Here is a 16580-nt window from a genome sequence, read left to right on the forward strand (position 1 = left end):
GGTCAGAGACACTCTGAGAAACTCGACTCAGGTCAACAGATAAGAAATGACACAGCAAACAGCTGAACTCAGGTGGCTGGGATCTGGAATTGAAGCTAAAAAGCGTCAAAGAATTGGAACTGCTACAATTCACAAATCTAAGGACACGTATAGGCTAAAAGGATGGAAGAAGATATTCTATCCTACAGAGAGTAAAGGTGGCTACATAATGTGAGACAAACTAAAAACAAAAACTGACACAAGGGACAAAGGATATTATATAATTAAAAATGGTCGATTCAATAAGAAGATTCAACAATTATAAATACACACACACACACACACACACACACGCACACACATCTAACAGAGCTCCCAAAGACGTGAAGTAAAAATTAACAGAAATGAAGAGAGAAATGGACAGCAGCACAGTAATAGTATGACATTATAAGACCCCAGTTTTATTTATGGACGGAACCATACAGAAGATCAATAAGGAAACAGAGGACATCAATAACACTACAGACTGACTGGACGTAACAGACACGTACACATCACAACCACCCAACAACAGCAGAAAAGACATTCTTCCCAACTATCCATGGGACATTCTCCATAACAGACCACATGTTGGGGCACAAACTAAATCTTAAATTTAAGAAGACTGAGGTCATAAAAGTATCTTATCTAACCACAATTAAATGAAAATACAAATAAGCAGACGGGGGAAAAAAACCACCAAAAATGTGGGGAAAAAAGCCAAAAACCAATGGGCCAAAGAAGAAATCACAAAGGAATTTTTAAAATATCTGGAAGAAAATAAAAATAAAACATACCAAAATTTATAAGATACAGTGAAAGCTACACTGAAAAATGCTTATAATAAAGAAAAGATCTCAAATCAGAAATCTATTTTTACACCTAAAGGAAACAGAAAAAGAAGAAAAAAACTAAACCCAAATTTAGAAGAAGAGGTAAATCAGAAAGATGAGACCACAGATAAATGAAATAGAAAATAGAAATATATAAACTAACAAACCAAGAGTTGGTGTTTTGACAAAATTTACAAACTTTTAGCTACACTGTGAAAAAAAACAAGATTCAAATAACTAAAAACAGATATAAGAGGGGAGAGATTGCAACTGATGTCACAGAAATTTTTTACAGGATTATAAGTGAGTACGATATACAATAATAGGCCAAAAAATTACATAATATAGTAGAGGAAAATTCTCAGAAACATATAACCTACTAAGCCCTAATCACTGAGAAAAAGTCTGAACAGAAATATAACTGAAGAGATTCAAGCAGTAATCAAAAACTTCAAAGAAAAACCTAGGATCAGATGGCTTAACTGCAGAATTTTACCAAATATTTACGGAAGAATTACCTCATATCCTAATAAAGATCTTCTGAAGAGTTGAAGAAGGAACACTGGCAAACTTGTTCTATGGAGCTGGCATGATTCTGATACCAAACTCAGAGAAAAACACAAGAAGGAAGGAAAACTACAAACTAATATCCCCGATGAACACTGATAAGAATATCATTAACAAAATACTAGCAAACCAAATTCACAGCAAATTAAAACAATTTTACATCATGACCAAGTGGAATTTATAAGGCAAGGATGATTCAACATACAGAAATCAATTAATGCAGTGCACCACATTAACAGAATAAATCAACCCATGATCATCTCAACTGCAGAAAAAAGCATTTGACAAAATTCAACAACCTTTCAGGATAAAAACCTCAACAAACTAGGAATAGTAAACTATCTCAACATAAGAAATGCCATATATGAAAAGAACACAGTGATCAACACATGCTCAATGGTGAAAGAGTGAAAGCTTTCCCTCTCAGATCAGGAAGGAGTCAAGGATGCACTCTCTGCGCTACTGTCCAAAAAAGTACTGAAAGCCTTAGCCAGAGTAATTAGACCAAAAAAAAAAGAAAAAAAAAATCAAAAAAGTAAAATTATCTTTTTTAGTAGATGATGGTTTATAAAACTGTAAAACTGTAAAGATTCCACAAGAAAACTGCTATATCAAAAAACAATTTTAGAAAAGTTGCAGCATATGACAACATGCAAAAATCAGTTGTACTTCTATACACAATGCACAAAGTCAAATGAAAATTAGAAAACAATCCTATTTCTATAGCATCAAAAAGAATTAAATACTTAGGAACAGATTAGCCAAGGAGGTAAAAGACTTGCACACTGAAAACTACTAAATGTTGCTAAAAGAAATCTAAGATGATACAAATAAATAGACATCCTATACTCATGGACTGGAAGACTTAAAATACCCAGAAAATCCTAAATGTTTTATAGATTCAGTGGAATCCCTATCAAAATTCCAATGGCAATTTTTGCAGAGATAGAAGAAAACATGGTAAAACTGATAGGGAATCTCAAGGGACCCCCAAATAGCCAAAATATTCTTGAAAAAGAAGATGGAGGCCACCCTTCTTTAGATTTCAAAACATAGTACAAACAAAGTAATCAAGAATGGTGTGGTATTGGGACTCATCTGGCGGTTCAGTGGTTAGGACTCACTCTCACTGCGGAGGGCCTGGGTTCCATCCCTGGTCGGGGAACTAAGATCCTACAAGCAGCGAGGCTTGACCAAAAAAAAAAAAAAAAAGATGGTGTGGTATTGGCATAAACACAGATACTTAAAACCAATGGAACAGATTAACTCAGAAATAATTCTTGGAATATATGTAAAGTGTATTTAAATATATATATATATATATATATAATTTATTTATTTTTGGCTGTGTTGGGTCTTTGTTGCACACGGGCTTTCTCTAGGTGTGGGAAGCAGGGGCTACTCTTCGTTGCGGTGCACGAGCTTCTCATTGTGGTGGCTTCTCTTGTTGCGGAGCACGGGCTCTAGGCACACAGGCCCAGTAATTGTGGCACACAGGCTCAGCAACTGTGGCTTGCAGGCTCTAGAGTGCAGGCCCATTAATTGTGGCGCACAGGCTTAGTTGCTCCGCAGCATGTGGGATCTTCCTGGACCAGGGCTCGAACCTGTGTCCCCTGTATTGGCAGGTGGATTCTTAACCACTGTGCCACCAGGGAAGTCCCTTAAAATGTATTGACAAGGGTACCAAGACTACAATAAGGGGAAAGGACAGTCTAACAAATGGTGCTGGGAAACCAGGTATCTACCAGCAAAAGAATGAAACTGGAACCTTACCTGCATCAAACGCAGAAACTTCTTTGTGTCAGAGGAGGCAATCAACACAGTGAAAAGAAAACCTCTAAAGAACGGAGGTGATGCAAGTGATTTAAAGAATTTCTAAAATCAGTGATGGAATAAAACACCCTCTATCACTGATGTTCCTGAACTTTCCATTCCATTCTCAATCATGAAGATTTTGAAGTCAGTGACTCACTCATTTAAATTCAACTGCATTAGAAAAAGTCAGAGCAAATTTCTACTTACTGGTCTCTTTTCTAGCACTTACCAGGTATTGTGCATATTAATCCCATCACTTCCATGTGCAGCTTCTTTATCCCGGTTTACAGAGAGCAGACAGTGCATCCTGATGGCGCCCTAAGAAATCCTTGCTGCCCAGTAGCACTGACACCATGTCTCCAATCCATGGATGTGAATCCCTGCCTAGTGGGGACTCCTCACAAGTTCCAGGTCACTGAGTCATGGGGAGATAGGATCTAAGTGGAGATGACAGGCCCTGAGGGAAAGACCCGGGTGAGTATGAACGTACAGGTGTCAGGCAGGATACTTCAGAGTCAGAGATTAGCGAGTCCAAAGAAGGGCATTTCAGGAAGGACAGACAGAAGAAACAACTGAGAATACGACTTTACCTGAGAAAGAGCCATTTCTGACTCCTTTTCTTTCCTCTCCCTCCTCTTCCGGGCTTCTTCCTCAGACAACGTTGAGTCTTTAGAGGTTGACCTTGAAAGTTGAAAACAGGCTGTTTAATGCTTGGAATCAACACACCCCCTTCTTGAGTCACCACCACACACACAGGGAAGCCCTCAGCATGTGGAACAGACGGTCCTCTGCTGCCCACTGTCCCAGGAGGGGCTCAGGACAGTAACTCCCACACAGAGACCTACACAGGAGTTTCCCCACCCTTTCTTCAGATCAGGCTCCCCTCCTGGTGAGGCCCTCACGTACCCAGCAGCAGCGGGCACCTCAGCGGGACCCGACGATCCCCTGCAGGTCACAGACCAGCCCTGATCCATCCCCACGCAGAGCAGAGCCCTCACCCTCAGCCCAGATCTCAGCCCTCAGGAACGGGGGGACCCAGAGTCACGATGCTCAGTGAGGGATCCAGATTAGAGCCATCTGGGGCACCTTAAATATTACTGAGGCTGGGCCTCACCGCAGCTATTTAAAGGGGAATCTTTGGTCGGGGGCACAAAACATGTATATGCAAAATGCCTCACTGATCTAATGGGAAGCCTGGGTTGAGCACCACTCAGAGGAAAGCCCAACACACCTTCTTTTCCTTTTCCAGCTTAATCGAGGTGTAACTGACGAATAAAAATGGTGCACATATAAGGTGTACAATGTGATTATTTGACAGATGTATACACTGTGAAATAATTATCACAATCAAGTAATTCACACTTCCATCAACTCACAATTACCGTTTTGTGTCTGCGTAGTGAGAACACTTAAGTGATACTCCCTCAGCAAATTTCAAGTATATAGAAACACAGTATGGATAACTATAGTCAGCGTGATGTATATTAGATCCCCAGAACTTATTCATTTTATACCTACAAGTTTGTACCCTACGACCAACATCTCCCCATTTTCCCCACCACCCAGCTCCTGGTAACAAAACCACCTTGCTATTCTGTTTCTACGAGCTTGACAATTCTAGTTTCCACAAAGAATATCTTTCTCTGTGAGGCTTATTTCACTAGCGTGTTCTCTAGGTTCATTTATTTTGTAATAAATGGCAAAATCCTTCATTTTTATGGCTGAATAACATTTGTGCGTATACACACACACACACACACACACTTTCCTTATCCATTCTTTCGTCAACAGACATTTCGGTTCTTTCCACACCCTGGCTGTGGCGAATGATGCAGTACTGCCCACAGGAGTGCAGGTATTTCCCTCAGAATAGCAGTTTTGTTTAATTAGCTATCGAGCCGGAACAGTCTCTGATAGATTGTGTGCCTGTTCTTTTTTTAATTTACTGAGGAACCTCCACATTGTTTTCCATGATAGTCGTACCATTTACATTCCCACCATCAGTGCACAAGGGTTCCCTGTTCTCTGTATTGTGCGTGCGTGCGTGTGTGTCTGCATGTTTTGGGACAGAAAGGGAGAGGATAATAGAGTAACCAGCACTGGCCTGGCAACAAGAAAGTCTCATACAGCTTCCCAAGGATGAGCCTCTGGACTGCACATCACTGTGGTGTTCCTGCCCTCTGATTCTTGTAAAAATCTTTCCCTACATCACAGGACTTTGTCTCCTGTTAAGTTGTGCCCATAGACCCATACATAACAAGACCTCCCTAACGAAAACCTCCTGCCATTTGAAGCTTAGTACTCATAATTTCCCTTCTGGACTCAAAATTCTCATGAGGTCCAACACACTCTCCATGTACCTGATAATATCCCCCTCCTATCCTGCTATAAAATACCAGAAAACATTCCAACCTCTAATAACTCGTGCATTCATGCTGGAATAATATATATGAAGACACCTAAGGACCCTCTAGACCCAAGACACTATATTTTAATATAAAGCATTATTTTTTTTAATTAATTAATTTATTTTTGGCTGTGTTGGGTCTTCGTTGCTGCCCGCAGGCTTTCTCTAGTTGCAGAGAGCGGGGTTTTTTGTTTGTTTGTTTTTTGTGGTAGACGGGCCTCTCACTGTTGTGGCCTTTCCCGTTGCGGAGCACAGGCTCCGGACGCGCAGGCTCAGCGGCCATGGCTCACGGGCCCAGCCGCTCCGCGGCAGGTGGGATCTTCCTGGACCGGGGCACGAACCCGTGTCCCCCTGCATCGGCAGGCAGATTCTCAACCACTGCGCCACCAGGGAAGCCCCGGGGGCTACTCTTTACTGCGATGCACAGGCTTCTCATTGCGGTGGCTTCTCTTGTTGTGGAGCACGGGCTCTAGGTGCGCGGGCTTCAGTAGTTGTGGCACTCAGGCGCAGTAGTTGTGGCGCACGGGCTTAGTTGCTCTGCAGCACGTGGGATCTTCCTGGACCAGGGCTCGACCCGTGTCCCCTGCATTGGCAGGCGGATTCTGAACCACTGTGCCTTGGAACCAGGGAAGTCCCAGGACACTAATACTTTAATTCACAGTGCCCCTAGCCCAAACAATGTCATCTCCAAATCTAATAATAAAAGCAAGATGTCTCCAACGATGCACATGCCTCAATGAGAACATACATCTTCCAAGGAAACACTCCAACTTCTCTTTTGTATCTTTCAAAGTACATCTAAAAGTTTCTTCACTTGCAACCCAAAATACTCAAAAATACCAAAAGTAACCCAGAAAATGATTTCTGAGACTTTCCCTATATTACTCCATGGGTTGCATGATGATGACGCTTGCCCTCCAAAAATCCCAACAAAAGTCAGCGTGTGGAGTGGATGCTGGGGGGCACCCTCTAGATCCAGCACCTCGGGACTAAGGCACCCATCCTCCTGCACCCACAGCTCCCTGTGGGCTCAGCTCAGGCCTTGGTTCTACCATCACTGCACGATATTTATTTCCCTCTGCCTATTTCCACGCCTTACATTCCTCCTCAGCTGTGATCATGACTTACCCAATTAAAACTAGTACATGCAAAGCCGTTTCAGCACGTGTCCCAGGCAACCTGAGTTGACACCAGGGCACCCCAAACCATTCCATGCAGCCCACAACCACCCATAAACCCACTTGCAGATGCTCCAGCCAGAACTGAGACATGCCTTCCCAACATTCCGCACACCCACTGATCCCACAAAGAACAGGAGCACGCAGCATGCACTGGGCTCTTCTGTTTGACCACACCTGCTGCCATACCCCTCCTGCAGACCCCTCCACTTCCCCCATTTTACTACCTCTCCTAAGGGCACGGCTGAGCAAATAGGGCTAAAAGGCACAGAGGCTTCTGGGCACAGACATCACAGCAGGAATGCTGCCACCCAAAGGACGCTAGGTATTCTGTATGAATATCAAGAAGTTGGCCCTCCTGGGAAAACTTGCCAGCAACTGGGGACGATATGGAGTCCAGTCACAAAGGCTACTGAGTTCAGTGAGGAAGTCTCCAAGAGAGAGGGTCCCCAGGTCTCACTGTGTCCTGATCTCCCCACGCACAGCTAACTGCAAGATACCCTAGCTCTCTACGAGGGGCCTCCTTCACGCCCCCTTACGTTCCTGACTTTCTGCCTGCCTTTAACACAGTGAAATCGGTATCCCCGACTCTGAACAGATGAACTGCTGGAAGGCAAAAACCTCTTGTCAAGGTGGCAACTGGTCCCTGGATGTTTAGAGCCTGGAAGGCCTGAGAACTATAGTGGATCAATGACACAGCGGACGACACGTGAGGACACCTCAGCACACTGCCTGCGGGTACCGGTCTAAAGTGCTTACTAGGGTTCTCTAAATCGTTTTGTTCTTATTTTGAGTAATAAGCAGCCACAGCGGATAATTAAAGTTGAAATTTCCAAAAAGAATTACCATATGATCCAGCAATCCCAACCCTGGGCATATATCCAGACAAAACTATAATTCAAAAAGATACGTGCACCTCTATGTTCACAGCAGCACTATTCACTATAGCCAAGACATGGAAACAACCTAAACGTCCACCGACAGATGAATGGATAAAGAAGATGTGGTACATATATACAATGGAATACTACTCAGCCATAAAAAAGAACACAATAATGCCATCTGCAGCAACATGGTTGCAACTAGACATTATCATACAAAGTGAAGTAAATCAGAAAGACAAAGATAAATACCATATGATATCACTTATATGTGGAATCTAAAACATGACCCAAATGAACCTATCTACAAAAACAGAAGCAGACTCATGGACATAGAGAACAGACTTGCAGTTGCCAAGGTGGAGGGGATTAGCGGAGGGATGGAGTGGGAGGTTGGGGTTAGCAGAGGTAAGCTTTTATATATAGAATGGATAAACAATAAGGTCCTACTGTATAGCACAGGGAACTGTACTCAATATCCTATGATAAACCATGATGGAAAATAATTTTTTTTTAAAAAGTTCAAATTTCCAGAACAAATATGCAAACCATCATCATCACTTGTCCAAGTCCCTTGGTCTGCCCTGAGGATTACTCAGCCCAACCCACAGTCCTAGCATCTAAACACGTTCTCAAAGTGATGTACTGCAGTCATCCTGGGAAAAAGAGGAACGCTGTGTGCACTTCAATGGAGGGAAAACGGGAAAGAATCAAAATAATCAATGGAGAAGGGCGTTTCTGTTGATGACAATTGATACAGAGGCAGTAAAACCTGGGTAACCTGACGGAGATTGTCAGCAGGGGATGGGGAGACCTCCCTGAGCCTAGACCTGAAGGAGCACAAGGGGCATGAGCCATGGTGACTTCAAGGCCAAAGGTAAGAACAGGAACTAAGATCTGACACAGAAAAGGTGTTGGTGTTTGGAAACAGAGAACAGGTGAGTATGACTGGGGCACAGTGAACCATGAGAAAAGCTCCCAGGATGAGGCTGGGGATACTGGCAGGGCCCTGATGACACAGGGCTGAGCAGCCACAGGGAGGAGTCGGGATTTTGTCCTGAAGACAAATGGAGGCCATTGGAGGTCTGAGTGCCAGGACCGACATAAAATCCCTTTAGGTTTACACTTAATGCAGAGAAGGGTGACTGACTATGGGCTCTCTGACTCGGAGCCTAGCTTCCGGCCTCCATCCTAACACTTTTGTTTTTCATCCTGGGAGGGCTGGGACCCATTTAAAAAATTCTAATTACAACTGCACACTCTTTCCAAGAACCGCCACACACGGACACACACCCAACTTGGCCAATCTTTTCAGGGGTCACTGTTGCTCAGACCAAGAATTTCTGGTCTAGTCTGTCATCTCATCTCATCTCCTTGAGGCCTGGAGGGGAGACATTTCTGAGAAGGTCTGAGTTTACAGAACAGACCAGGTGGAACTGAATTCTGAAAAGGTCACCTGAAGGGCCAGTGGGCACAGTTTGTCCTTATCACCTGTCCCATTTATTTATTTATTTAATCACAATAATGAAAGGGACATTTTTTTGGAGAAGTGCAACAATTAGAAAATTCCAGCTTGCTTTTTTTTTTAATGCTTAGACAACTTCTTAATTTGCACAAGTCCAGAGACACTCAACCCACAAGAGGGCAGAATCCTCTGAATTCTTCCTAATAAAATGAAAGTCTGTTTTCCCAGAGTACTCAAAAATATTTATGTGAATGAAAGAGAAAATGAGTGAGTTATTGTTATACTGAAATAAGCCCTTACAGAATTAAATAATTTGCTTTATTAAATTTTCATCAGTGTATTTCTTCTCCCTAAAACAGGCAGGAATTGAATAGAAAGGAAGAAACAGAAGTGGGTTGTTATATTCTTGGAAATTACATAAACATGCCAAAGCAAGGGAATGGTTAATAAGTAAATCTCCAGCTCCAATCACTTCCCGATTCTGGACGCTATTATGGGTTGAACTGTTTCTCCTCAGAAAAGATATGCTGGAGTCCAAACTCCTAGTACCTCAGAATGTGACCTTATTGGAGACAGGTCTTCACAGAGATGATCAAGTTTAAATGAGGTCATTAGTGAGTATGCTAATCCAATATGACTGGTATCCTTGTAAGAAAAGGAAATTTGGACACAGAGACACACACAGGGAAAATGCCATGTGAAGATGAAGATCTTCTTAGGCAGAAAAACAACTATGCCAAGGAATGACAGTGACCGTCAGGAAACCACCAGAAGCTAGGAGAGAGGCAAGTAACATAGAGTGTCCCTCGCAGACCTCAGAAGCGACCAACCAGGCTGACACCCTCATCTCCGATTTCCCATCTCCTCAACTGTAATGCAATACATTTCTGTTGTTTGAGAGACTCAGTTTGTGGAACTTTGTTGCAGCAGCCCTAGCAACCTCATACAGGAGCCTAGAGACCTAGTTATTTTTCTACATGAAAATACTTTCCTCTTAATACTATTTAATTTCTTTATGAAATAATCAACAGCGATATTTTTGGAAGAAAAGAATTCGTCAAAAGGTCAAAAGTTAGAAACATTTTACTCTCAATTTGCTTTTATATGTAACTATTAAATCTATTTTTGAAGTTTCTTTTATGAAAATAGTGTCATTTTCATAGGAAAAACAATTTCGCTATTTCATCATTATATTCTAGGTAATAAAATGGCAAACGCCATTTTGATTCTAACAATTATAAAAACTTTTATACACAATGTATTCAATTTCAGACCATGAGCTTCAAGAAACTATAACAAAGATAAAGTTCTCAGAATTAGAAAAATAGAGAAGTCAATGTGGTGTTATAACATTAAATTAAAATCAATTACACATCCACTTACCTAACACAAGGGATATAACATACAAATAAAGAGAGAATTAATAAGAGAATTGTTACAGACTTGCAGGATGATCTTCAGAGGATGACTAAAATAGAACTGTATCCTGTATTTATTGATGCCATGATTTTCTCCCCATCTTCATCTTGGGAATATATATGAATAATTCAATCAATAGTAAGTTCTACTGCTGTGTGTTTTAAAATATTTTCCTGGTTCAAAATGTTTAACAACAGGGTTCATATATAGGATGCCAGACTGACTGCCACCAGCAAGAAAATAAAAACATTTTCTTTGGAAATCTAATCATTAATTTGGATTTGACCGTGGCAGTTACCACATAAAGATTAAGCACTCAACTAATAGATAACTATTATCTTTCGTCCCCTCTTAGCAACAAGCTACTAAAGCATAAAAGTGTGTATAATTTGAGTGAAATTATTTTCCAGTTTAAAAGTGAGTTGCGGGCTTCCCTGGTGGCGCAGTGGTTGAGAGTCTGCCTGCCGATGCAGGGGACACGGGTTCGTGCCCTGGTCCGGGAAGATCCCACATGCCGCGGAGCGGCTGGGCCCGTGGGCCATGGCCGCTGGGCCTGCGCGTCCGGAGCCTGTGCTCCGCAACGGGAGAGGCCACAGCAGTGAGTGAGAGGCCCGCGTACCGGAAAAAAAAAAAAAAAAAAAAAAAAAAGTGAGTTGCATGTGAGTACCTGATAGAGCTGTAGCAGCAACAGAATTTGTTTTTAAATGTTTATCAGAAACCTTTTTGTTGTTTAAACCTGCCAGCTTACTAAGACAGATGTGTTCGTTCTATTTTCAGAAGAGAGATCAGATGCTCAAATTCAAAAATAATGGATATGGCTGATTTTAAATAGCAAAGATGAAAGTTGATTTCCCAATCTTATTTTCTTGCCAAGCAGCTGGGCAGCCATAAAGCAGGCTTACCTAATTGGTGCCAATTAATTACCATGCGGGTTCAGTTTAGTGCTGAATCCAACACTGGTTCAGAAGCCTATACCGTTCAGGGACTCATCAGACACCTTCAGAAATGCTACAAACATACTACTTTTCAAAATGTGGGTGGCAACTCCTTTAATGTCTCACTGTTAAGGGAAATATGTATTTAATAAAATACTGCCTATGAGATCAAAGCCCCTAGCACCCATCCCCCTCACTAATTACAATAGTAAATTTGGATACATTACAAAAGAAAACAAACACTATGAGGACTCTGGAAGGTAAACAAGAGCAGAGAGGTGATGGGAATGAGCCAATAGCTGGAGAAGCAGCCCAGCCGCATGGTTTTGCACCAAGGGTAGACACCACTTGCACAGTGGCACGTAGCACGTGCGGCTAAAGCTCTGACAGAAAATTTGGATATTTCTGGCCAGGGAACGACGGAACAAAGTCAGTTGGTTAGACCAGAGTATGGGAAGAAAATCCTAGAGGAGAGGAAGCTTGAAAAGAGGCACCAGCATTTCTGTGCAGAAGCCCATAATACTCCCAGCCTAACATGTGAACCACACGTGCTTTGCACAAACCCAAATCAGCATAGCAACAACTCTGAGCACTCAGCTGACATTTAACCACTTGCAAAATCTCAGCCTAACCTCAGCCTAATCCCTGAACCTCAAAGGAGACAGGCCAAATCAGCATGACCAAGGTTTTGAGACAACAACTGAGACTTGAGCCACTGCAACAAAAGGTTAAACACAACTGGCAGTCTGAACAAAATAAACTCGATCTCCTACAGAAACAAACCATCAACATTCTTCAGAGGATTATAGCAAAGCCCAGAGTCTACACAACTCACAACATCCATGAAATAATAAAACAACAGTTAACATACCAAAACTGAGGAATATAGGAGTCATTCTCAAGGGAAAAGGCAACTGAGAGACAGTGATTCTGGGATGACTCAGATGATAAAGTTATCAGATAAAGATTTTAAAAGCAGCTATTATAAAACCATGCTCTATGTGGCAAAAAACATACGTGACAAAAATTAAAAAGGTAGAAATTTTAAAGAAATACAAAATTTTATAAGAAGGACAAAATGGAAATTTTACAAATAAAAAAATATTATTTAAATAAAAAACTCCCTGGCAACTCCATGAAGACATGTCAATTTGTCTTCAAACTGTATTTTAACCAGCACTAGTAACAGTTTCTGCTCAGAATAGGTCCATGAAAATACTTAATGAATAAAACCTTAAGTCTGGTAAAATGAAATATTATTTAAAATATTTTAAATAGAACATATAATTCACATAGGCTGAAAAATTTATATGAAAGCACATATAAATTTTTAATGGAGAAACCTCAGTCCTTTATAACAAGGATAAACCACATTATCATCTTTACCTTTTTTTTTTTTTTTTTTGAGGTATGCGGGCCTCTCACTGTTGCGGAGCACAGACTTCAGACGCGCAGGCTCCGCGGCATGTGGGATCTTCCCAGACCAGGGCACGAACCCGTGTCCCCTGCATCGGCAGACGGACTCTCAATCACTGTGCCACCAGGGAAGCCCCTATTTTTACCTCTTGAAATACTAAATATCCCATACTAAAGACAAAATACAAAGTAATCTATTAAACATCCTAGATATATAAAAAAAGTAAAATTTTCCCATGTGTCTTGAATCTGCTTGAAAGGAGACTGGAAGTTGCAACTATGTTCTAACCACAAGGCTGAACGAACCAAAAAATCAACAACTTTAAGAAAAGTAAGGTCACAGAGCCAACAACAATTTTCAGTTGAACCCATAATTGGAGAGACAGAGAGGCAGACAAAAAGAATCACAATTTACCGCAGTGGAAACTCATGAGTTGAAACTCCACCAGAACCTGGTCCCAGAGTAAAACAAGAAAAAAACCCTGAACTGAAATTAACAAATTGCTGGAGGCTCCGAGCAGACAAGTCCAAGAAGTAAAAACTCCAAGGGACCCAGTCATAGGTGGGCCTCTCCATGCAACTGTTTCACCTGCAGGAGCTCAACCAAGTTCTCACAGTAAATACTGGAGAAAAAGACTCTGGAGCTTCCAGCGGGGACAGAGAAAAAGGAACTATTTTGAAATACACCTGAGCATACTGTTCTTTTTAAAAAGGCCTGCCCACAGGTAAGACTATTTAACCATAGCCTTACCTACTGAGGTTTTGAACCTAACTGACTTGCTGCGAGGGAAACACCCAACTGCAGACCATACTAGTCATCCTGTCCCACAAAAGGGAGAATGAGAATTATATATGCAGTTCACAGTGCAGAGTTATAGGCTCACTAAAAGACTGAGACCCACTCATTGAACTCTGAACGCTTCCCGTCCCCCCACACCCCACCATCACATTACTAAAGGCCTATTTACAGCAACTGCTTTTACCCAGTGCATCATGTCTACCACGAGAAAAATTACAAGGCACATCAAAGGCAGCAATTACAGTTGGAAGAGGCAGAGGAAACATCAGAATCAGATACGCCAGGGATGCTGGGATTATCAGACTATTTCTGCTAACGCCTGTCTCATTTAAAACACTGGGACCATCTTTCATGTTCCTGAGCAAAGGAAACTTCTTTCAAGGTCTGATCACACTGATACCAAGAATTTAATTCTTCTTTTCCAGAAAAATCACAGTAAAATACTTTAAAAATACAGAATTGCAAAAACATAGCTGTGGAAAACATAGCAAGGGGTCAACTTAGAAATAAGCTCTGAGCAAACTTCTTCATCATGAACACAGGGGCTCTGTTGGAAGATTCCAAGTCAATCCAGCCCATCCTTCATCAACTGCAGTGACAATTAAGAAGGACCTGAGGGGGCTTCCCTGGTGGCGCAGTGGTTGAGAGTCTGCCTGCCGATGTAGGGAACGCGGGTTCGTGCCCCGGTCCGGGAAGATCCCACAAGCCGTGGAGCGGCTGGGCCCGTGAGCCATGGCCGCTGAGCCTGCGCGTCCGGAGCCTGTGCTCTGCAACGGGAGAGGCCACAACAGTGAGAGGCGCACGTACCGCAAAAAAAAAAAGAGGGACCTGAGGGAAACATCTTCATGTCACCTCACAGCTCACGATTTTCACAGATCACATAAAAGGGAAGGCAATGTATTATTATTAAGCTAACTGGTTAAACTAAGTTTTAACTGTTAATAGAGAAGATCACTGACATCTTTCCAAGTCCTTATCAAAATAGTCAAATTATTTACTAGTTACCAAAGAACACTTCCTATATATAATTAATTAGGAGAAAGCAGGCAGGCTTTAACTAATATATAATATTAATGAGGAGAAAGCAGGCAGGCCTCGAATAAGCCTGAAACATTTTAAAAAGAAATATTTTGTGAAATTTAAAAAAATATTTTATTTATTTATTTTTGGCTGTGTTGGGTCTTTGTTGCTGCACACGGGCTTTCTCTAGTTGCGGCGAGCAAGGGCTTCTCATTGTGGTGGCTTCTCTCGTTGCAGAGCACAGGCTCTAGGCATGCTGGCTTCAGTAGTTGTGGCTCGCGGGCTCTATAGCGCAGGCTTAGTAGTTGTAGCGCACAGGGCTTAGTTGCTCCGTGGCATGTGGGATCTTCCCAGACCGGGGATCGAACCCATGTCCCCTGCATTGGCAGGCGGATTCTTAACAACTGCGACACCAGGGAAGCCAGTGAATTATTTATAAATCTAAAAATTCCGGTGTCAAAGTTTAAAAAACTTGAGAATATATCATATTTAGAAAAGTAGTACACGAGTTGATTACAGAAGGTCACCAAAGCTTATTCCAGAAGTTAAGAATTATTTACAGGAAAGTTCAAATTGTACATACTAAAATTTATTCCAAGCTGTGTCAAGAAATGATAAAAACGTAAATCCATCACAAAAAACACAACACTTCCAACTGTTCCTTTACAAAGGTACCATGCGGTGACAGATTCAATCATTTCTTGCCCCACTAGTCCTCTCCCTACTCCTCTGCTCCACATCAGGAAAAGGGAAGGGGGTGACTCACAACTGAGTGAATCAAGTCACTGCCCCCTGGCTGAACATGGTGGGCAAATGTTATCTTCGCATACAAATAATTCCAAAATGCACAAGCCTTGCAGACAGCAGCTTTGCAATTCCCATCCTCATCTGCAAAATTTAAACAAAAAAAAAAAATTTTTTTTTTTTTTTTTTTTGGCCGCACCATGCCACATGCAGGATCTTAGTTCCCCAGCCAGGGATCGAACCTGTGTCCCCTGCAGTGGAAGCACGGAGTCTTAACCACTGGACCACCACGGAAACCCCAATTTAAACAAATTTTAAATGTATTAGATTCTAAAGACACAAATCAGTATTATCACAACTTAATCATCCACATCCAAACAACTCACCACCCATCTGGACCCAGTTTCCCCGCTCTACCTGCACCACTAGGTATTTCCATTTCATTCTGTTTCTCTGTCTCCCTATTTCTTTCTCTGTCTCTCTTCTTGTTCCCCTCCACTCTCCTGTTTCTTCCCTCCTCTCTATTTCTTCCCTCACACCTGTCCTGCTCTGCAACCGCTTCCCCTCTTGTTGCTCTTTCTGCCCAACCAGACTGCCCTCAATGTCCATTACTTCTGCTTCTTTCTTCCCCCACCCCTCCTCTCTCTCTGCCCTCTCGGTTACACCTTTTCTGAGACAGGCCAGAAGGGGACAGGGCGCAACCTTTAGAAGAATGACACAGCTGTTGAGAATACGACAAAAACTGGTTATAACCGATAAGGCCCGACTTCCAGTAGACTCTGAGCCTCGTTATAGGCTCACTGTAATGCATTAGCTAAATGACACACCCACAGGCGCCATGACAGTTCTAAGGCCAACTATAGAAGGCCCAGAAATGGGCAGTTGCCCAATTCCTGGAAATCTCCGCCTCTCCTCGAAATAGTTGGAATAATCCTCCCACTCATTAGACTATGAAATTACTCAGCCCCTAAAAACTAACCACGCCATAGTCTGGGGCCGCTCTCACCTTCTGAGACGCACTGCATTCTGTCTATGGAATGTGCATATCCCAGGGCCTCCCGCCTTCTGAGGGCCTACATTCCG

General features: G+C 42.2%; 1 protein-coding gene across 1 annotated transcript in view; it reads right to left on the minus strand.

Annotated features, from left to right (window-relative positions):
* LOC307178861 (uncharacterized protein) overlaps positions 1-16580 on the minus strand; it is a 389700-nt gene that overhangs the window by 372816 nt on the left and 304 nt on the right. The window lies entirely within an intron of this gene.

Source organism: Stenella coeruleoalba (genome assembly GCF_951394435.1).
Source record: "Stenella coeruleoalba genome assembly, chromosome: 20".
Lineage (NCBI taxonomy): Eukaryota > Metazoa > Chordata > Mammalia > Artiodactyla > Delphinidae > Stenella > Stenella coeruleoalba.